This window comes from Anastrepha ludens, chromosome 2, assembly GCF_028408465.1.
Source record: "Anastrepha ludens isolate Willacy chromosome 2, idAnaLude1.1, whole genome shotgun sequence".
Classification (NCBI taxonomy): Eukaryota; Metazoa; Arthropoda; class Insecta; order Diptera; family Tephritidae; genus Anastrepha; species Anastrepha ludens.
This window is the reverse complement of record NC_071498.1, coordinates 125,057,482-125,081,165: the sequence shown is the minus strand read 5'-3', so window position 1 is coordinate 125,081,165 and position 23,684 is coordinate 125,057,482. Positions and strand designations below refer to the sequence as shown.

The 23,684-nt window shown below is 37.3% G+C and overlaps 1 long non-coding RNA gene across 1 annotated transcript in view; it reads left to right on the top strand.

The window, feature by feature from the left end:
- Window positions 1-23,684, top strand: part of LOC128855266 (uncharacterized) — a 158,689-nt gene that overhangs the window by 53,737 nt on the left and 81,268 nt on the right. The window contains exon 2 of the long non-coding RNA XR_008453705.1: window positions 6,917-7,056. This is a non-coding gene — a long non-coding RNA (uncharacterized LOC128855266). The remainder of the gene's footprint in view (window positions 1-6,916; window positions 7,057-23,684) is intronic.

The window sequence follows — 23,684 nt, the reverse complement described above, 5'->3', positions numbered from 1 at the left end:
GCATAGAGATTTTACATTGTGACCTGAAAGTTTCAACAATACATTAAAAAATCGAAAAATCAGTAATACACAGTAATACATCAATCACTTTGCCTTCCATCCAAATCCTCGAGCTAATCATAAATTACACAACAATTTTTTGCTTTTATGGAAATAAGTTTCCACTCTCGCAAAAGAGATGTCGCTGCTGATACTATTTTTGAGTTCGCTCTAGTAACATACCGATGATTTGAAAGTGCATACGAGTATGTGACGTCTCGGTAGCACTAGTTGCCGTTCGTTTGAAGCGTAAATATCATTTTTTGTCTGATGTCAAAAATGTCTACTTTCGTCGCGAAAAAACAGCATTTGCGGGACGTCATGCAGCTGAAACGAGTCGTATATTGATTAACATTTACGGTAATCACGCGCCATTAAATACAACTTGTAAAGAGTGTTTTCGATGCTTCCAAAGTGGCAATTTCGACATGAGTGATAAATATATCAAAAAGGCTCCGAAAAAACTCGAAGATACTCATGATGATATGTCTAAAGAGTTGGATGTTGACAGATCAGCCGTCGGTAAACGTTTGCACGTGATGGGAATGGTCCAGAAAGCAAGCAACTGGGTGCCACATCAATTGAAGGAGAGGGATATCGAAAGACGTTTGGTGACGTGTCAGATGTTTCTTGAATGGCAGACAAGAAAAGATTTTCTGCATCGCATCGTTACTGGCGATAAAAAATGGATGTATTATGTTAACCCTAAGTGTCTTAGGGGCTGCCATGTGAATCAGGTCCACCGACAGAGTATTTACTATTCACTTATCTTTGCGTAGGCGTAAAAATTGAATTTTCAATTCAATGACTAAAACAAAAGTAAGAAGAGTTATTTCTTCACTTGCGAGCATTTTTTTCAACCATAAAATGCCAAGTGAAGAACAAGAAAGTTTGTACTCATCGAACTACTTGTTCTAAAGGTGTGATAAATTTAATCTGTGCGTACTTTTCTTGTGCTCTTTTTCTGCCAAAATGAGGCCGTTGCATTTGACATAAGCCGCTTCGGGTTGAGAAAAGAACACATGAAAAGCATTAAAGTGCGTTGTGTGTGCAGTGGCATGTAATGACAATCGCTAGCCGCTTGAGTTGTGCACTCCGCCTCTCATATCTGAGCAAAGCAAAAGCAAAAACTAAATCGCCGAGGCTATCATTTGAAAAATCTTCTTTTTTTCAGTTTGCTTTCAATGAGTCTGTAATACAATATAGCTTTAGTTGTAGTTGGTGTTAGCTTTTGTGAGTCAACAATGCGGAAAATGGTAAGTCGTGTAAGTGTTTCAGTTGAAATGTGCATGTGTGTGTGCGTGTGTGTCTGTGCGAGGTCCATTTCACACATGAAATAGTTGCATACAAAGCGAACTGCTAAACGGACGAGCACACATTTTACGCTATTTGTACATCTTAATACTTGCAGACACACACACACAACTCGAGTCGAATTTCGATCTGCTCCATTTCACGCTACCACCGTTGGCCTTTTCTGCAATATCTCTTTTGCTTATGCCACATACTTTACTTCGTATGCATTCTCCACATGTTCTTATTTTCTATTCTTCTCAGTGCTATTTCTGCGTTGTACTGCAAGTGGCAGCGTTCATGTAAGGGCAAAGTCAATTTGAGCTAAAATTGCTTGGACAGCAACATTGCTATATGACAGTAGTGACGTGGCTTATGTATGGCTTGCCACAATTGTAGCATACCTGTGCTTTTGCTCAGCTGGGCTTGGTTGATTTTCGTGCAACTGACTTGCTCTAGATGTGTTGCGTTCGAGCAAAAGTGAGGAGCACTGAATGCTTGCTTGTATCGAAAACTAGAATGGTCATTGGTATTTCCCAAGTCACCTTTACTGACTGGCACTCAACAAAAGTAGTCGTAGTCATACAAAAATTAGTAGAAACATTTTGACAATTTATGTGTTTAGTTTTTAGTTTAAATTATTTTTTTATAAAAATATGCTTCATCTTATAAACAATACCATAATTCAAGTTTAAAATTTCTTGCAAGGTTTATAAAAACTCGATAAATTTCCAACGAAATTCCAAAAAGATTTTTAAGATTTTTAAAAAATTATTCGGGTACGCATTGAATTTTAGTGTAATAAAGTGCGAGTTTCAAACAGCTCAGAATTATGGTTGATTTTTCACAATTTTTTTCTCTAAACAAAAAAAAAAAGCAACGTCATTTGAGCCATTCTAAACAAGCTTACTATAATCCTGCATACTTGATATATTCCTTTTTTAATTTTGTTTAAAAAGTTAGAAATTTTAATGGAAATTTTTCGAATTTCCATAAATCTTGTACAAAGTTTGAGACTTCGATTGGTTTGATATTTACTATAGAATAAATTATATTTTTATGAAAAAATAAGCGAAACTAAAAACATATATAAATAAGTCAAAAAAACTTGTCAACATTTTGGGTTTCATTTAGAGAAAATGACATCTTAAGTGGCAAAAATTTTGTGTAATAAACTTATTTTAAATCTTAATCAAAATATTTGAGTTGTTACTGATAACTACACATTCCACCATGGCTTTTGCGAATAAGCTGGTAATTAAAGTTTTCGAAGCGGAACGCGCATCTCATGTGAAAAGATTTCCTCAACTTAAGGAAACCCAAAATTAGCATTTTTGTTAATTTTGCCAAATTATACAGTTGATCTTTAACGTACAAAAAAATTCGTCCCAATAAAAATTTTAGCTTATCTTGCTTTTCTTTTCAAAAATAGCCAAATTCGGCACTAATCGCATTCGTTCATTCTTTTTAGAAAAAAAAAAAAAACCACTGCGTGTGATTGCGTATATGCAGTGTAGTCCCAATACCTCAAGCGGGGGAAGTAACTTGAAACCGTACTTTATTAAAGAAAGCCAAGTACCCTTTTCAGTTTTCAACAACAAATCAAGCAGGTGGGCCGTACAATTTTACAGGGATTTCAAACAGGCTTTTATTCTTGAAATGAATTAGGCTGGGCTATTCAAAATATGTTGCACTTACATACAGTTACGCGCATAACAAAGTTTATGATAATTTTTGTATTTTTTCAAGGTTTTCTAGAATTTTTTGGTGGTTTCTTTTTTATTAGTAATCCTAATTTCTTAACCGAAGTTATACAAATGAATTTATTTTAAAATTTTCGAAAACTTCAGCAAATTTTCATACAAAATTTCAACGTCTTAACTTGTGCCCTTAAAATATTTTCGGCTATGCAATAATATGTCTCATGAAATTTCAATAAAAAAAATAAAGTTTTAAGCAGCTAAAAATTCGCTTTGATTTTAGACACTCTTTTTCTCTGACTAACTCTTGTACTCCATGCCATATAAAAATGATTTTCTTGTGGAACAAAATGCGGAAGACCATTTGCAAAAAACCAAAAATATTTAACTGCTGTGTTTATACATTGCACTTATAAGAAAACAAACGCATGAGCTGCCATGAAACAAATTTTTGATTAGGAGATATTTTAGTCGCTTAAAACTTCAATATTATTGTACCGAAACTCAATGGACTATAAAACTGCATACTACTCAAAATTTTACTACAGATAAGAATTTAAAATTTTAAAATTAAGACCCAAATTTATTGAATGCTGCTACAAAAAATTTTGAAAAAAGTTCGAAAGTTGGACTTTCATGGTTTTGGCCAAACTATGAATAATAGTTTATAAAAAAACAAATAAATAGGAGAAAAGTAAAAAAAAAATTACAAAAAAATTCAAAACTTATATAATAAAAAAATTATAATGCTCTCATTCATCTTCTCCGCTATAGGTCTAAGCAACAAGTTGACCAACCGAAAGCGGTTCAATGAAAATTCCATCAAAACTGTGCCTGAATTCAGCAAGGGTACACAGAAATTCTGAATAAAATTTTTGGCATGAAGAATGAATTCTTAAGGCCACTAAATTAACGTATTTGCAGGTGGACACATTTTTGAATAAAATTTTTTTAAAATTATTTTTAAACATCTGAACACTCTTCGTATTCGCCAGATTTGGTATTTGGAAAAAATCTCTTTCGAATGTGAGGAAACCGGATTATAGAAGTACAGGTCAACCAAGCGACTTCTACCGACGTTCTTAAGAACAAACGGGCCGATCAGGCACGGAAATATGCACATAGCATCTAAACGAATACTCCTGTTTCTAATATCGAGTCGTATTCCCGCTAAGGCGGCCGCCGTAGCCGAATGGGTTGGTGCGTGATTACCATTCGGAATTCACAGGGAGGTCGTTGGTTCGAATCTCGGTGAAAGCAAAATTACTAAAAACATTTTTCTAATAGCGGTCGCCCCTCGGCAGGCAGTGTCAAATCTACGAGTGTATTTCTGCCATGAAAAAGCTCCTCATAAAAATATCTGCCGTTCGGAGTCGGCTTGAAACTGTAGGTCCCTCCATTTGTGGAACAACATCAAGACGCACACCACAAATAGGAGGAGGAGCTCGGCCAAACACCTAACAGAAGTGTACGCGCCAATTATTATTTTTTTTTTTTTTTTATTCCCGTTAAGGATGACCTTTAAAAATATAATGAAAACGGCAATATTTAGCATTTTTTAAAGGGCACCAATCACTATACTCGACTTAAGTCTGTTAAAAAGGCAAGTCAAAAGTAAAAAAGTACAATAATACACAAAATATTGTTGTAGGGGTATTCTATAAAAATTTGCATCTACTTTTTAGTTAAATGTAGGGATCTAGGCGCATCGATTGGTACTTTATCCTAATTACTTAAATTGGACTGACGGATTTTTTGTTATTTATTTTTAGTTCATAAAAAAGAACCGCGATTATTCATGAAGTATAAAAGATGTATTTAAAATTTTTTTACATGAAATTATATACAAAACTACGAGTCGCAATTACTCAATAAAACGTGTAGTCTTCATCGTTGTCGAGTATAGCCTGGCATCTTCTCGGCAAGCTTTGACCCAGCTTTTCTGCGTAGCGAAGTTTGACGCACGAGCTGCTTTAAATCGTGGACTGGCCTTCCGACAAGATGCATTTTCATAATTCACCACATATTTTAAATGGGGTTGGCGTCTGGGGGCCGGGAAGGCCAATCCATTACTGTAACGCCATTTACTTGTTTTATTGCTTCTCTATGTGTTTTCTGAGAGCAGAGGTTTTGATTATGTGGGACGGTAGGATATGTTCGCCTCCTTCAGTCGACGTTTGATGGTGTTAGTACTCACATCTATTCCCTTTTAGCAAGAACTGATAATGCTTGGCGTAGTCGCAAAGAAGGGTCCCGCCTAAAAATGGACGATCATTTTATTATGTTTTTTTGTCATCACTCGCTTAAAGCCGCGCTCGGAAAAATCATCAACATTTTTGTATACCTTATGCTACTGATTCCACATCACAACAAACTTTTTAGATTTTTTAATTATGTACTTATGCATCCGCGACGTAAGATAATTTCTGCCCTTTCGAATGCGTGCATAAAAATACAGCCTCAAAACGCTGCGCGTACTTCTCACTCATTTTTGTTTGGTTGCGTTTACGGGAAAGTTTCAAAGGACACTAACCAGAGTTAACACTGGCGTCGTAGCCCTTGAGTGGAACTATTATGCAGCAAAAAGCAGAAAGAAATATATATTGAAGTTACAAGAAAAGGGAAAGGCCGGTTCTTTTATTCTGACACAGACTGTAGCAAAGCCTTTTATTTTTGTCGAAAAAAAACAAAAGTCAGGTTTAAGCTGTTACTATTTGACTGAAGAATAAAAGTCAACTTTTAATAAGAATTTTTTTTTTAATAAAATAAATATCAAACATAATTTTTTTCTTTGGAACTTTTATTCTAAAGGTCATAACTGATTGAGTTCATAAGAGTAGAGCTCCATAGCTAATGATGTATTGAACTAACATTTACCACGAAACCTCTGTTAAAGAGTCCCAGTGGTCTAGAATTTTCCAAAAATCGTTTTTTTTTTTTGATATTTCCAAAATATAGGCTTTTAAGAATATAGTGTAAAATTTTTGGAAGGATATTCCTAGTATTTCGATATTATTATTTTAACTACTCTTCAGATTAAAAAAACTGTAAAAAACCTGTTCTTTAGAGTGTGAAATTCAAACCCGCGCCATTTTTTAAATTTATTTTTTATTTTAGTTCGGCACCTAGCTGCAGTTTTACTGATTAATAATTTTTTTGGTTTTTGTATTTTAAATATCATAAATAGAAGAGTCAAAATCGGCAATACCGTTCAGTCAATTTCAGCGTCCTTTTTAAAATTATTAAAATTAAAATTTTTTTTTCATTTTTGTATGTAAAAGAAGTTAAATAAAAAAGCTAACAAATTCAATTATCTTTTTCATTTTTTGATTGTAAAAAAATTCTTGAAAATACCCTACATTTTCGAGCTTTAGATCACAAGCTTTGAATCCTGCGCTTCATTACAATACTACTCGATTTCAAGCTGACATGGAGCTAGAGCTCTATCTACATTTAGGTTTGCTGCTGCGAAAGTCTTCGAAAGCCCAATTCGTTACATTTCGTTACCCGATTCATCACAATTAAGAATCAGGTTAGGCTTTCTAGCTATAATATTATTATTTTCTAGAATAGCTATTCGTACTCTCAGTTGATCTGGCATATTGCCTTGAACTGGAATCCAGTATCTGAGTAATTATAAATATACGCATTCACATAAAACTATGTAGTCAATTGAAGCCACACAGGGTTTCTCGCACAAATAGTCCCAATTTTTCGACACACACGCATACCATCCGAAATGTACACTAGTTCTCATTTGCCCTCCATTTGCCATCCTTCTTTATATCTGTCTCGCATAAATACTTTGCCGTTTCGATGTGTCTAAATATCTACTTTTGGATACTGGAAAATATTAAACACTTTATTATCTACTTTCTTTACAGATTCAGTATCAACTGTGCTACACATAACTGCCCGCGGCCGCCTTAGCGGCGACTCATTTCCTGGGACTTCAATAACAATAAGCACTAACAATCCTGAGTAGAGAATCAAACCAAGATTTCATCAGTTAAATTTCATACAGGTGAGTTGGAGTAATTGTAAATGTTTCTTAGAGTTCAAGGTCTATTCGCAGCCGCAATATTTCACCAAATGTTTATCGCGATCGTATGCGACTTATGCAGTTGAAAATAATATTTTCAATTTATCATTTATACTAGCAGCTGCTAAATATTTACTTTATACTGTAATAAGTACTGGAACAAGAAATTATAACTTTTCCTCAGTTGGGTTTAATTTTCTAAATCGACGCGGGTTTGTATCAGGCTGCTCCACGAATACTAATCTAACAGTTTCTAACTATTATTTCATCTCAGTATTATTACATTTACATTGATTTTCGATGAAGCTTCGTATAAAGTATTTATTAAAAGATGTGCTTCCCCTTGTTTTCAATCAATTTTTCCGGAGTAGTTTGAGTCCTATTTGTAGCGCAGGCTGTACCTTGTAGGTTAGCTTACGGTGGTTGCTACCATTCATGACGGTGTAAAGGGAGCGCACTTAGTACTGGAGGGCATCTATGACGCCACTAGTTTTGATTCAAGTCCTCCTTTAATTCCCATTGTGGTGAAACTTCTTCGTCTCTCAGATAACCGATAAAATACTGTGAATGACTGCCGATTTCACATTTACTAGACATCCAAGAAAGTATGAGGTCAGAAGGCAGTATCGCATTTTAGCAAGATTGGGGCAGTAATAGAGGAGGCGTTCCTCCTCGCTACAGCTGCGTCAGAAGTTACAAGAAGGGAATCCCATACATTTCCCATCTGTTATTATTAGGTAGTGCCTGATGCCAACAACTATACTAGTGGAAGGCCAAGTTAGATGGATGAGGGATCTAGTTCTTTGTTCTTTCCTTACAGTGTTCTTTCCATATCGTTAAATGAAATGTGTGCTCCGAATTTCATCTATGATTGATTGGCTTACATGGCTAACTTGTAGACCGACAGGATCTACAGCTTATTTGAGGTGTTCAAGTATCACACCCGCATCTCGCACGCGTGTTGTACAGAGCTCCTTAGACAAGGTGGCGCAAGATTAATCACCCTTTCGGAAGACGTATGTCAATCATATTTGACACGTGCAAACCAGACAGCTGCAGTTTACAAACTGATAAGTGCGTTACATTGAGCAAATTCACTCGAAACAGTTTATTTTCTTATTTTTTTTATAGAAAAGTTATTCAAAAACAAAATTTTCCCTCCAAAAGCGACTTCAACCCTTCAACATCTCTGCATGGAATAAATTAACGATTTGCTACATGAATCATGACTTCAAAGAAAAGGTTTTAAAATGAATTCAATTATTCTAGTCAATTTCAACTGAGCCTATATTTTAATTTATTTCCTTTAAGAAATAACTAAAATATTTTCAATTATTTTATCTCTTTTGTTGCCTTCATTCCATCACTTTTGCTATGAGTTTTGGTTCTTTTTAATTTTTTTCGTTCATCTCAAGATGAATATCCTGCATTCTCATGTACTTCTGCGAAAAGTTGAACCGGAGGGAATAGATGCGTCTGCATATGGATGTGGACAGCACAACAACAGTTTCCTTTTTACACTAGCAATTTTTCTGCTTTTTTCCTTGTTATTATTTCTCTTAATACGTTTCACCTGACCAGCTTTTTCGTAGCTCAAATTGTCAGTGCGATCAGAAATATTTTTCTTTTTGAAGCATTCATTTTCCTTTCTTCTTTTTTCTATAGTTTGCGTGGTGAAAGAAACGGGTGTTTTTGAAGAGCTTGAGCTGCAAAACAGATATAGTGTTGGAATTAAAATTTTTGTATTATAATCTAGTAGATAATTTCTTGGTGCTTGCTAATACCGCCGTTTACTGCGAGAAAAATGACTGGCGCTCTTGCCAAAATCGTATAAGCGGCTATCGCGCTAATCAAGAGGAAGAGAATATAATCTTATGGCATTTATTTTTTGAATATGATATCCGGTATATATCCACCGCGGCTACGAGTTATATGTCCCATTTGATCAATCCGTTTTGACTGTTCTTTCCATGAAATAATCCAAATCAGTAAAAAGGCGACGCAAACAACGGTCATTTGGCTTCCATTCTTGCACGAACTTTATTTTATAGGCACGCAAGCCAAGATCTTTGCGTAAAATTTTGCAAGTGTTCTAAGGACCTAACGTAGTAAATTGAGAGGGACAACGAATTGACATTTTGGCATCTTCTTGAATACTTAGCTAACAAAATACCCTTTACAATATGAGGTGTGTAAATCGCGTATTGAAAATATTTTGGTCATGAAAGAAATTGTTCGCACGATAGGCGTGAATTTCATATTGGTATTTTGCCCTCATGCATTTTAAACTCAGATGCATGACTTTTAATTAAGGCATGAGCGCTAGTTTGCCAAAATTTGTTGATCGATAAGCTGGACTTTGAACTTTTCGGTAATTAGATTTCCGCTGATCATTGAATCGCTCTTAAAATGTTCAACTCATCTGGTTTGGCACTTTGCCAAAAATATTGCGTGGCCATAGATTTTAGTTTCAGCTTGTCACTTCGTATTCGTTACAGAATTTTACTAAATAAGTTTAGACTTGCGAAAGCGTCACTCTCACTTTCATGCTTCTCCTACTTGCAAATTACTTTTGCACTCCTTTTCTTCCATGTTCTGCCCCAGACTTCTTTCGTGCTCGTTTTCTTGCTTCAACAGCTGCACCGTTCTCTAGTTCCTCTCCTCTGCTGAGTGCTACGTTTCTCATTAATAAATATTAAGCGATAGAATAATTGAGAAAATACTCAAAAGCTATACGTAGACAAATATCAAACACTTCACAAAAAATATCACTCATACGCACTGTTGTTCGCCGAAGTTGTGAAAAACTTTAATAGAGGATATCAAGTCAAACAATAAGTCAAGTTAGAATGCCATTGGCTTTTGCAATATTGTGAGTGAATGTCCAAATGATTAGAGTAACTTAACTTTTTAATCAATATATTTTTTGAAACTTTTATTTAGTTGCCTTTAGTGAGTGAATAGCCACCACTATCCTTGGTATCATAGTTGGGAGTAGTAGGTAGAAAACTAAATCATGTTCAAAGTCATTTTGGTGCAGACTGCCCGGAGAGGAACTGCTGAATTAACGTGAAGTCTTCAAAATAGCTGGGGCCTGCAATTGGCCTTATTAAACTGCTTAGGTATTCTATTTTTTTTGCTTGCCCAATGGTGTAAGGTACCATTGCGTATTAAAATGCTTGTGCGCTCTTTCTGAGACAGGAGCTTTCGCTTTCCCTTATAGTCTGATAAATGAACTCACCACTTCCCAAGCGGCCGACGTAGCCTAATGAGTTGTTGTGTAAGCTTGATCAGCAATCCTCCTCCAATCCCGACTCTCTCTTCCCGCATTCCTCAAATTATGAACGTTCATCGAAACACCGGGTACGAAACAGAAAAAGTTTTTCACCAATTATATACGAATATACAAAGGGTGTTTCAAAAGTGCCGCCTAGATGTATCTCTAAAGTCTCTTGCAAAATCTACTCGACATTATTCAATATCACTTTGAGATAATTTAAGAAAATATTAGGAGATTAAGAAATGTTAGGAACTTAACAAATATTTCTTCGAGCAAACACTTTTTCTCTTCAGTGGTTTCTGTGACTTGCCATCACTTGTCTAGTGCCTCCTGACACCCAAGTTAATTGCAAGAGAAGATACAAATTTCTCAGCAAATTGTGTGTGCTCATTTATGTGATGACAGAATGCGCTTTCGTTACATGGTGATGAACAGGGAAAGGCTCCTTATTTGGTCGGAACACCTTATATTTTATTTTATTTAATATTATATATTATCCTCGTGCACAAAGTAGCGGTTGCTCTCAACAAAGAACAATTTTCGTTGGCTACTTTCTTCGACATAAATGAGTTCGAATGCATCTTTAGAGGCCATAGAACAAAGAGGTCTATCTCGGTAGTTTTGCGTGAAAGTAAGTATTAATTATGGATTATGTTGAAAGGAAACGCTTGAACTGGACCAGTGGAATTTGTGACTTGGGTGCAAAAGGCGGGGATCTCTCAAATAACTTATGAAATAGGAAGGCAATTAATTTTAAACACCTATGTAATAATTACAAAACTGGTCGCCTCGTACTGAGATTACTGTACTATAAGATATACCGCATAGTAACTTTGAAAATTATATACTGATATATATGTTTTTTTCCCTCTTGGCGTGACTATAATTAAACGGCAATAGCATGAGCCGTAAGAACTGTAAATAAGAGGGGAAAACCTACTCAACGGGCATTAATATCAAGCAACAAATCTATAAGGTAAGCAGCCTTAACAAACCATTGCTAAGTGAAAGGCTGCTAAAGTAGGTGCAATCTCAAAACCACAATCTTTTCGAACACACATAGAGCAATAAATGCTGGTAACTCTGTCATAGCGACATCTTAGATTGTAAGGCAGCACTAGGAGTGAGTCACAAATTTAATTTATGATACAGAGTTACGTTAGTTTATAGGGGGTGCAGTAATATTCGTGGTAATGCAATACCTAATACAAGACCGTCATAACTGGTGAGGTCATGGAACTCTCATCTAATTGCAGAGAATAGTCCAAAATCCTACAGGGTCTGATTGAGTCCTATTTACTTCGATTGTTGCCTTTTTATTGCGCTAAATTGTCTTCAACTATCTTTTAAAAGAACTGGAAGGGTATGCCTAACCAGTCGGCGGTTTTCATAAGGCACTAAGCTCTGAAGGCCAAATTGAGACTGAGCGTGAAATATTGTCTGCCATTGCTGTAACTTCCCAGAAATAGTGGATTGCTTATCTTCTGTGCAATTGCTAATCGTTGTTTGGGCCTGGATTGAGTTCCTTGGGTAAACCTTATAATGAGAGCTTATCTAATCTGCGTAATACTAATTCGCAAAATTAGCTAAGATTTTTAAATACTTTAGAGTGGATTTTATGGAAAGCGGAGTTTCACTTCCATGTAGATTTTGCTACTGTTTTCCTCTATATACGCCTATACACGCCTCTTTACTTTAGTAGATCCAAAGCTCTGACGTAAGCTTAAAATATATCACGCAGCTCTTCAACAACATTCTACAAATCAGTTATGTTCCAAATCACTTCAATATCGCTAAAATTATCCTAATCTCCAAGCCTAGTAAACCATTAGAAGCTGTTCCTTCTTGCAGACAGATTGGTCTTTTCCCAACGTTATCAAAAGTTTTTGAAAGCTTGAAGTTTCAAACGTTTTTTTTGGCGCGACTTTAGCCAATTAATAATACCCGGTCATTAGTTTGGCTTTCGCCAAGAGCACGCATCAACGGAACAAGTTCACCGAATCTATAACACCACACGCAAGGCTTTAGAAGAAACAAATTGTTGTACTACGGCTTTCCTCGATGGTTTACAGGCATTCGATTTGGCATCCCGATTTACTGTATAAGTTAGAGCAAAAATTGCCGCACAGTTACTAAGAGGAGTTACGCTTAATAACGGGTACTTCCAAATCAAATTGAGAAACCAATTCACGGATTTGGCTACGATCCCTGCAGGTGTCCCACAAGGAAGTGTTCTTGGCCCCTAATTGTACACAATATTTACTGCGGATCGACCACTCTCAAGAATAGTTCAGACTGCAATTTATGATGAGTATACCGTTATTATGTCTACTAGTCACAACAGTATTTTGGGTGACACATTTCAATGCTGCCTTTAGAAAACAAACTGCTTCTGTACAAAGCCGTAACTAAATCCGTTTGGACTAACGGCATTCAGCTAAGGGGAAAACGAACATTAATATCATAGAGAGGTCTCAAGCAAAGATATTGCGGATACCCGATTTACTCTAGCAACGAGCTAATACGCAACAAAACGATGATAACTTCAGTACGGGAAGAGCTAAGCGATTCAGTGACAAATACAGCACTCGTTTGTCGAGCCACCCAGAACTCTGCAGTCGTACCCCGTTCTCTATGGCTTATCAAAATACTTCCTGTTCTTCATTACCCACCACTAATGAGCACTCGCCCCAGATCTTTCGTCACTCCCAATTTAGAATTTTTTATACGACGCTGCATAACCTCCCCTATGCATTTTGGTTTCACTCTTTACTTCTTTATGCCTCATCAACAACTTACATAAAAATTTGTTAATAACGCATCTCGCATATCACCAGCAAAATCATAAACTCAAAAAGTTCAAGTGAACCACTTATAGGGATGGGAAAAAAAGCGCCTTGTTTTGTTGGAATGGGGCGAGTGAAAAAGCGCACTCGCGCTGCTATCTGAAGCGTCATATATTAAGCTTGTTTTTGGCTGTCACTCATGCTTTCGCAACAAACATATTTCAGCTTTTTACGACGTGATTCGCTTGAAACCACTGCCTATAATTTCAACGAGCACATGGCTAGTTCTCCTTCTGTATTATAGGGCGACGACCATAAATGTGGCATGTGCTGCATTGCAAAAACATATTGTATTTGCTATAGGCAGTTCACCAGTCGACCCGACTGTCAGACAGCCAGCTAGCCGGCCGGGCAGCTTAAGATACCCAGACAGGAAAGCTGACAAGCAACTACACTGTTGAGTAGTCAACAAAAAAAAAATATATGTATATCCAAGTGAAACACACAACTATTGAGACATAGCCAGTTCGGGCGAGGCAAAAGTGATAGAGCAAACGCAAATCTGGTAACTCCATAACTGACAGCAGCATTGATAGATGACAGTAGAATGTAGGCGTCCCTAACTTGTGCTCTTCTGTTCCCTTTCAGTTCATTTGGCCGTTGAATGTTGGATCGTACAAGCAGGATTAGTGGAGATTTTATGTCATTTCATTCCTTGGATTTTAGGGCGCAACCATGTTGCCACCATCATACTCCAGTTTGCACCCGTTTCAGTGCTCTCAAAAGTGCGATGACATAAAATTTATTAAACGGAAACATGAGAAACTTGAAATCTTGCCTTGGTTACTTTCCATTGTCCATTACTATGTATATGTATATGTATGTAGGAATGTACTCGCCCACTTTGACGTTATATTTCAACTCCTCGCTAAGCTAGTCGTTGTGCTGCTGTTATCAGGTGCGGGCATCATCCGTTGTTGCAGCTGGCTTTGTTCGGCCACCTTCACTATCTGCTATCTAAGCGCTTCGAGGTACCTACTCTTGCCTTTGCTGCATGAAATTTTATGGGTTTATAACTAAATAACTGCCACCAGAACATAGTTACTTCCCTGGATTGGCACACAACAGCGCCGGCGGCCATTTATTAGGCGAAACTTGCTAACTGCTCTTGTTGTTATTGGTTTTGTATATGGCCAGTGACGATGTTGTCGTGAGTTTTGAGTTTATGTGGCTGCAATATAATGTTTGCCGTTATTAATTAAAAAAAAGGCAGCAGGTACTCTGCTACCTTTTCCGAAATGTTATTCCTTTAGTGATTTCTGAGCCTGGACTAGTGAAAATTACTTGTTTTTGTCAATGCTGGAAGCTCTTAAGTTTTGAAACGTGATGCACTGGGAAGTTTTAATTAATCCATACTTCTCGTCTGATAGACTGAGAGTTCAGATAACCGCTACTTGTCACACGAATAATCTAAAATTTCACTTTAGCATTCATTTTAAGGCCACCCTTAATGATGCTGGAAACGCACTTATATATAGTACATATATGGCGGCTACACCTTGTACTGGATTTGTCGCCGAGCTCCCCTTCTATTTGCGGCGGGCGTCGTGGTGTTGATCCACAAATGGAGGGGCTTACAGTTTTATGCTGCCACCGAAGAGTAAATCGATTTTTATGAAGCGCCAGCACTTTAAGCGCCCCGCTTATGTCATACTGAGGCCAAAGTGTTTTTGATATATCACGGGATAAGATAGAACTCCATCTGTCTTACGCTTTTTTAATAAAGAAATTGTGCAACTGCCAAGGGGACACCGATGTCTGTGATGGGGACAACTGAAACCGATTCTATCAACTCTTTTCTGGCAAGCTCATTGGAAATTTAATTTCCTTTATCTTCCTATGTCCTGGAACTCTAATAAGAGAAATGATTCCTGCACGCCGAAACTTCTTACAGAAAATGACCGGAAGAGAGCTGCAACATGGTGGCGACAGGGCCTTAATCGCAGTTGCACTATGGAAAAGGATATTTATGTCTTCCTCCCAACAGTAATCCCTGAGCATTTTGCATGCCTGCAAGATTTTTGCTTACTTTGGCAGCTTAAAAGGGACTGAAATATTGCCTGATCTAGACAAAATCCCTGCTCTAACTCTAGATTCTATATTAGATCCGTCGGGGAAATCAGAGGTACCTATGTACGTGTATACTAGGGCGGGTCGATTTAAAAATCGCTCATTGCTCTGTGAAAATCGTATTCCAAGAATCAAAATAAGAAACTTTGCCGAAGGAACCATACCTCTAAAACGAATTCTGATGTCCCCCAATTTGGGTGGAACGAAAAATCCCACTTTGACGCATTTAGAGTGCTCCAATCGAGTCCAAATGTATGACCGACCCCCACTAACTTTGGACGGCCGATCCACCCATGCCAGTGGCACACCCCCTGGAACTCCCCTGGGGGGTTCCCCATACAATCATTTCAAAATATCACCATTTTTGGCCTTTACATGAGAAAAGAAACTAAAAAGTTACACCCAAATTGGGGGACATCAGAATTCGTTTTAGAGGCATGGTTCCTTCGGTAAAGCTTCTTATTTTGATCCCTAGAATATGATTTTCGCAGAGCAATGGGCGATTTTTTTGCCTTCCAACAAATCGACCCGGCCTAGTGTATACTCTTTCCTCCTTCCAATCCAACCCGCTTGGAAAGGTAGCCCTAATTCCATACAATCTGTAAATGGGTTTATGTTAAACCTACCTCTCATTGATAAACCCGGAAGATCTTCTTTGCATTTCCTCTACTGGCTGAATAAGAGAGTAGAAGTTACCCTTTCCTATGCTACAAAGGGCCAAATTATTTTCCATTATATTCCCTGTAATTACAATGAGCTCTAACTATTCAGCTTACCAACACATTCCAACACGAGTTTTGATGTAACCCGGAAAGGGTTGAGAGCATTGATTGCTGCCTGGCTATTAGTAAGCATAGCTTGGAATCTGCTGTTATAGTTGCTTTTAAGGCTAAAGCCACTGCATTTTTTTTTCTCTTGTATATTTACCCAGTACTTCCGAGTATCTTTTCCTCGGTCCGCAGATACCTACCTGTGCAGCTTCCTCGGTGTGTGATTTGTCCGTATAACCCTTTCTAACTCTAACGGGTACGTCACTAAATCGTTATTTATAACTTTAGTAAGACCAACCAGGCGGCGGCCGTAGCCGAGTGGGTTGGACGTGACTAACATTCGGTGAAGCGTAAGTTCAAATATCCATGCATGAAACAGCAAAATAATGCAAACAGTTTTTTCAAACAGCGGTCGCATTCGACAGCCAATGGTAAGCCTGTGAGTGTATTTCTGCCATGAAAAAACGCTTCATAAAAAACATTTGCGATTAGGATTCGGCTTAAAACAGTAGGTTACTCCATTTGTGGAACAACATTAAGACACATACCACAAATAGGAGGAGGAGCTCTGTCGAATACCTAAAAGTGTATGCGCCAATTATTATTATTTGTTTTTGAATACCAATGCTAATTTAAAATCTACATTGGTAGGCTGGAATCTATTCGAAAACTCTTTTTTGCTTTTTGCCTTAAGATATTTTTAATGGGACTCCCTATGATCTTTCCCTATAAAAAAGGTGTATAAATCTAATTAATCTTCTTACTTTTTTAAACATTTTTTATTTTTCACCTTCAGAGGTTTTCGATGGGGCTCGCTGTATGCTCCTTCCATGTAAACAGTCGGTAAAGATATCTAAGTTTTTGTATCTTTTGCTAGTAAACTGTTGCTGTTGCTTCAAGCTTGATGAGAATTTATTTATTTATTTTAATAATTTATAGTGCAAATTACCTAACAGACTAGATAGAAAAGAAAAAATCCCCCTCTCCCACTTGAAGAGCTCCTTTTTTAACACCTATATTCTCAACCAATTTGTATCTGTATTTCTTTTATCTATGGGTATGGGATCCGCTAAGAAAAGTTGCTAATAACCAATTAATTCTATATATGTTCACTTTACTCGGCTATGCCTTACTATCTTATTGGTGCTATATTATAAAAAAAATAAAAAAAAGTGGTTCTTTGCCCAAGACTTTGCTGGACGAAGGAAATCAAGTAATCTAAGATGATTCTTCAAGTCACTTGCTATTCGCCCACGAAGTTGCTGCTTTATATTCTATACCCGATTACTTTGTTTACGCTGAAATGTTACTATTATAAAATTTTCGAATCAAAATTTTGTTTTGTAACTTCAAGTTTTTCCTGCTGGCCATAGAATTACTAGTCACGCACACACTTTTATTAAATTTTGCCATGCTTGCGGCTATTTTTACAATTAGAGTGTTACAATATTTATTGTTATCAATACTTCGCTTGTTAGCTTTTATTTTTGCTTGTATTCTTCAAAATATTTACATAGCTTTAATTGAAAGTTTGAAAGTGCACAAACTATTTGTGTATATCCTTTTGTCTAAAGCGCAGTGTAGTCTGTGTGCCAAAAAAGGAAAATTTAGTTTTCACATATCCATAATTGACAAATGCTTGTTAGTTTACACTTTTGAATTTCTCGTCTCTTTAATTAAGTGATTTGTTAGATTTTGTGATTTTTCGTAGTTTCATTCACAAAACAAAAAAAAAAAACATAAAGGAAAAAAAAACAAAAAAACCTTTAAAAATGTATATTCTTTCACTGGTTTACAGGTAAAATCCACAAAAAAGTCTTTTCATGAATGCCTAATTGTTCAAAACGTCCATAACCCAATGCTTAAGGTTATTTAGCAAAATTTTATGCTACAACAGTAATTTTCTCAACAAAACGTCGAGTTTTTAGTCTTTACTCTGCCAGTCGTCTCTCCTCGATGAACCCAGTTTCTTGACATTTTTTCACCAACCTTTGTATTGTCGCCTCATTCGAACGATTAGGTGTATTAATTAGTATGGCCAAAACGTTACAATTTTTCTACTAAATATTAGGTTTTGCAATAGGAAGTGAAGTAAGCAAACGAAGTACGACAGAAGCTTATTGAGAGAGTTGAATAATATTTATTGTGCATAAATGTTTTGTATGAGATTTAAACATTTTCAAAGTGGCCGAGAAGACATTGCAAATTATTTACGCATGAGTTGCGCTTCAATGCCAAAAATTGAGAATAATTTATTACATAAAAAAAACGATTATCGATTTTCGAGATGCAAGACATACAATAATAAAGCGCCAATTCACTACGCATTTGATGCCTTGAAATTTCTCATCAGGTGAAGCAATCGAGTGTTATGTGAATGATACCTTATTCGCCAATCATCCCCATTCTTGAATATCGTGCAAGAACTTGAACTTTGACGGTAATTGATGAGAGGGCACTAGGAGTGTTTGAGAGAAAAATTCCCCGAAACATCTTTGGTTTTCTTCGCGTCAGTATACGATGGAACAGCGAGCTGTATGAGCTATACTGAGATGTGGACAAAGTGAAGCGTAATAAAATACAGCGGCTGCTCTTGCTCCTTCGAGAGGGAACCGACTGGTAGACGACAAGGAAGAGGTAGACCTGATATTTGTTGGAGAGATTAAGTGGAACATAACCTGACTGCACTCAGTACCACCAACTGGCGCCAGCAAGCAGCAAACTGAGGTAGATGGCGCACTGCTTTAGATTCGGCAAAAACCGACATAGGAAGTAAGTAATGGTGACATAAACTGGTCATCTATATGATGAGACCTAAATTCATTAGACATGAATAAGCCAACAACGATTCCAAAGCTGAAACACAATATTTGGATCGATATTGCTGAACTCAATGCGGTATAGTGTGAGCGCGAATCCTTCAAAATTTGACTCCTCGTATGAAAGAGTACAGATGTGCTCACAGTGGACATTTAAATGATGCCATTTCTCAAATATGATTGTTAAGAGCTCTATTTTGAAAACCAAAAAAATAGTGAAACCTGAGAGATTCTAATTGAATTTTTTTTTTTTTTCAAACAACATTAGGGTGCGACTTTTGAAATACCCTTTACCTTTGCGCCGCCCAGAAAATTTTTAATCAGAATTCAACAATTTCTGCGTTTTCTCTGCATGGAAATTATTTTTCTTGCTGTTCTATCCTCATTGAATTCTATGAAGCACTACTTCAGCAAAACTAACCAGAAAGTGCGCACATTCCTTGAAAGGAATAAAAAGTATTTTAATAAGAACGGTTTCCGTGGATTACATATTCTTTCCCTATAACTTGAGAATTATACCGACTTCGTGCTCCCGATTGAACGAAGCTAATGCTGCCTTCCGCGAAAATAAAGTTATATTTGGATGTTCGAGAGATGCGCTGTACTGCTCGTTTTTAGCTCATTAAACTAGATTTATCTGTAGAAGACTAATGAAATTCTCCGTAGCCTAGCAAGCAAGTAATAACGCAAAGCGCACTTCTACTTTCTGTTTTACTGCTGATTGCTGCTTGCAACAAGCCTTTATTTGTGTTGGCGATGTTTTTTCCATTTACGGTTTGTGGTTTGATGTACTTCCACGCACACAAAGAGAGAAATAAGCAATAACGCACACAAGCAATAATTACAAAATAGACAGCCGACAATCTCCATAATATTTGTTTGTAATATTTTCCAAAAATTAAGTAGCTTTTGAAATATGATTACTTGAGTGTGTGTGTGTGTGTGTGTGTTGGCTTATGAAGCCAATAGGAAGACTGCTGCCTGATTTCGATTTATAGATTTTTCAAGATTCGAAATGTGCACTCATATTCACACGCTCACTCCATCACCGACACACAAACACATCAAGTACACCTAGTCATGTTAGCTCTCAGTCATACAAACCAACTTGTTAGCCACATTGGCTGTCATTTTGATGTTGATTTCGGTCTGTCTGACATCAGTCTCAGCTGGCTGCATGACAGTCTACCGACCTGTTTGGTTCTTTGCACAGACTCTACGTGATTGACTGACACACTAAATGACTGACACATCGCTCAGTGCCATCACAAGGACGCACTGGGCATATAATTCTATTTTTCATGCACTGCTTGTGTTGATATTAAGTATGAAATTTTGTATCAACTGACGAGACTAAATGATGTCTTATTTATTGCTGTTTGTGGTACGTGTTGTTGCTACTTTTATTGCTGACAACATGTTGTGCTGACTGATTGACTGCCTGACTGACTGACTGACTGACTGCTGCCTTCCTGCTCTGCCTGCCTTCTCGATTGCAGCCTGTTACTCTTCATCAGTCCGTGCTGTTGGTCTCGGCCTTTAAGTCGCACAGTGATGGTAACATTGTTATTGTTGCTTGATGTCCAAATCCTGATATCTTGAAGCGGCATACACACTTTCCTTTGATGATTCATTCATGGCTATAAAAATTTTGGAATTACATGTCAAGTAGAATATTTTACTTAATACCCGAGGTAGATCGAGATGTGTATTAGTGACCAAATGTTTGTATTAACGAATAAGCAGATGAAATTATTTGTAAGTATATGTGTATGCGTACATACCTGTCGGTGTAGGTAGGCTTACGCACAAATTAAGTATTCGTTTGTCATGGATTTGATTGTGGTAGCGACCTTGCTGCATTAACCTCCTGGTCAGGTTAGAATTTTATGACTTAAATTTACCTTTCGATCGAAAGTGATGTTGAAGGCTTGCCGACGATTTCTATTACAAGCCCATTCGTTATCAAGCAATAAATATATCGATGAGGTATGTAAGAATGTATGCGTGCATGTGTGAGTGAGTGTGCTGATGAGGTTTTGAGTACTAGAGCTTTTATATATGTATATGTTTCACTTATCGACCGTTTGGTGATGGTACACAGTGAAAAAATATTAGCTCAGCGTGAGACTTCGTGGCCCTGAGACCGAACATGCACAACTTGAAGGAATTAGCATAATATTCGCCTCAGGCAGCGGTGGAAGCAGTGGAGTAAATAATTTCCATTAGGTTGGCTCAGCTTCGATGACTACTTTGCGTATACGGAACACCAAACATTTCTTAATTTTTATTTTTTACTGTTTTTAGAGGGTACTGCCATGGTCGACGTTTCAGCTTTCCCGATTAAGAAATACTAAATGAACAAAAGCTTCGGATAATAAAAGCATAATCAAAGTAAGACCCAATTTTTCGTGAAGTTCAGGTCTTGCGGCAGGAAAGGTCAAACACATACAGCGCGGTGTGAAGCCTATGGCTAATCCAGGGCCTAGATTTCTTTCGTCCCTTCAGGGACCGCGCCTATGGCAGCGAGGATTATTACTCCCACCAAATTAATAATCCCAACCCTATCTCAAGACAATTTGGTAATGACATTCAACGGCTGCCCTGCCAAAAGACAAGCTGGATCTATCACTACAATTGACATGTGAACTCCGTAAGCAGTAACACCTCTAACAATGTCGGTGGCATCGTGGTTCAGTCAATGGTTACTGGTTCAGTCAATGGTTACTGGTTCTCATCCTTCTAACATAATCACTACCGTGGATAGTAACTACTCCCGAAAGCATATTAGTGCTTCAGAAAGGTGCAACAACAACAAGCGATCAGTTTTCAAAATCCTAGAAAGACTACAGGACGTCAAATTAGAGAATCTGACGGAGGAACTTTTAGCCTTTATTGCCGAACACCGCGAGAAGGCTAAAATGGATTCTGCATGAATTCTGCGCAAGGTAAGCGCGAAAGATCCCACTTAAATGACTAATATTATGATAAATAAATCTTTTGCGGAAAGCAACATAAGCACGGTTTTTTTGTTTTTGTATAAACTGTCACTCCCTGCGCGGTACTGAAAACGCCGCAACTTTATTTTTGTCACTAAGGCGCCACTTACAAGTGTAATAACCATTTGCCTTGCCTAACAGTCGCTCTAGATCCCTCCATTTGCTGAATATCGTCAAAACGCGTACCACAAATTAACGAAGAAACTAAGCCAAACACCGAAGGGTTGAGGTATGCGTCAATTATATATATCCAGCATAAAATAGTGGTCAGTTAAATGGTATAACCAATTAAAAGACTGTCTTCTCAAACTATTTGTCTAATATTTATATTTCTGCTACACCTATTCCAGCCAGGTTAGTGAAGAAACATTATTTTTGAGTTGGTTCAAGAGCAATATTCAAGATGAAGTTGAAAATAAGCAAGATTGAACTAAAATAGAAACGACAAGAGCTTTGTTCTGATAACTTTGAGTTTATTTATTCAAAATAGTCCCCTCTAGCCTCGATGTACTGTTTTGCGCGATCTGAAAGCTTTTCGAAAAAGTGTTTCAGGTCATTGACCGGAATGTCCTTCAGGATGTCAGAACAAGCCTTTTAGATGGCTTCTATGGACGTAAAACGTTTTCCTTTCATGGCCAAATACAATTTTCCGAATATGTGGAGTCACAGGAAGCCATATCAGGCGAATACGGTGAGCGATTGATGGCTAAAATGAGATTTTTAGTCAAAAAATCAATGGCAAGAGCGGATCGATGAGATGGTGCGTTATCATGCAATAACCGCCCGCTTCCTCCTTCGCGGTATTCAGGGCGAGTTCGATGAGTCCGATGCAACAAACGCTCCAAAACGCGCAACTCCTTGGGGACAATTCTCTTGAAATTGTAAAAACAAATGAGCATCGACTTCATTTCTGACCTCTCCAAACGCGATTTTTTGGGTGGTGGCTTGTCTGGGGCCTTCCAATCGGCACTTTGAGGCTTAGTTTCAGGTTCATGTTAAAAACTCCAGGTTTCGTCACCAGTTGCAATGCTGTAAAGGAAGTTCTCGTCTTATCTCGCCTCTTCGATGAGTTGTTTCGCATGTTGAATTCTGAGTAATTTTTTATCCTCAGTTAACTTGTGCGGAATGAAACGTGCACAGTGATTTCGGTTCATTTTTAATAAATATACGAAAATTTCGATGAAGTTTTCGGAAACTATTGCTTTTGGGCGGCACGTATGTTCATTCTCAATTATGTGCTCACAACCATCTCTGAAACGTGTAAACCACTCATGAACTCTGGCACGAGATATACAATTATTGCCATCAACTTTTTTCATCAATTCAAATATTTTAGTAAACGTTTTACCGATTTTAAAACAAAATTTGATATTAGCTCGTTGTTCGAAACTCATTTTGGTACCGATGACACAAACATACTGACACTTTAGACGCAATAACTTCGCTTCCACTGAACCGAATGTCACCAAGCTTTCACTCACTCAGCTAGGGATGTAGCTTCCAACGCACTAACTCATCAAAAAGATGGTAGCATCAAAAAATATTTTATGACGACAGTTTTGTTTATTTTGGACTTCACCTTGTACTTAAGATATCAGCATACCGTGTTTCTTTAGTATAGACTTAGGTACCAGTTAAATAGTCTGTCAGCTTACATAGGTTAGAGTAAAATGTTTTATTATACCAAATGAATGCGAATCTTCTACCAGTAAGAACTACCAGAATTCCAAAATGTTTCCAACTCATCTGTCTTCTTGTTGCCTCGCATTAAACAATACCTGCTTAAAAGCGAACTGCTCTGTCATATCGTTTAGGGTTCTGCGACA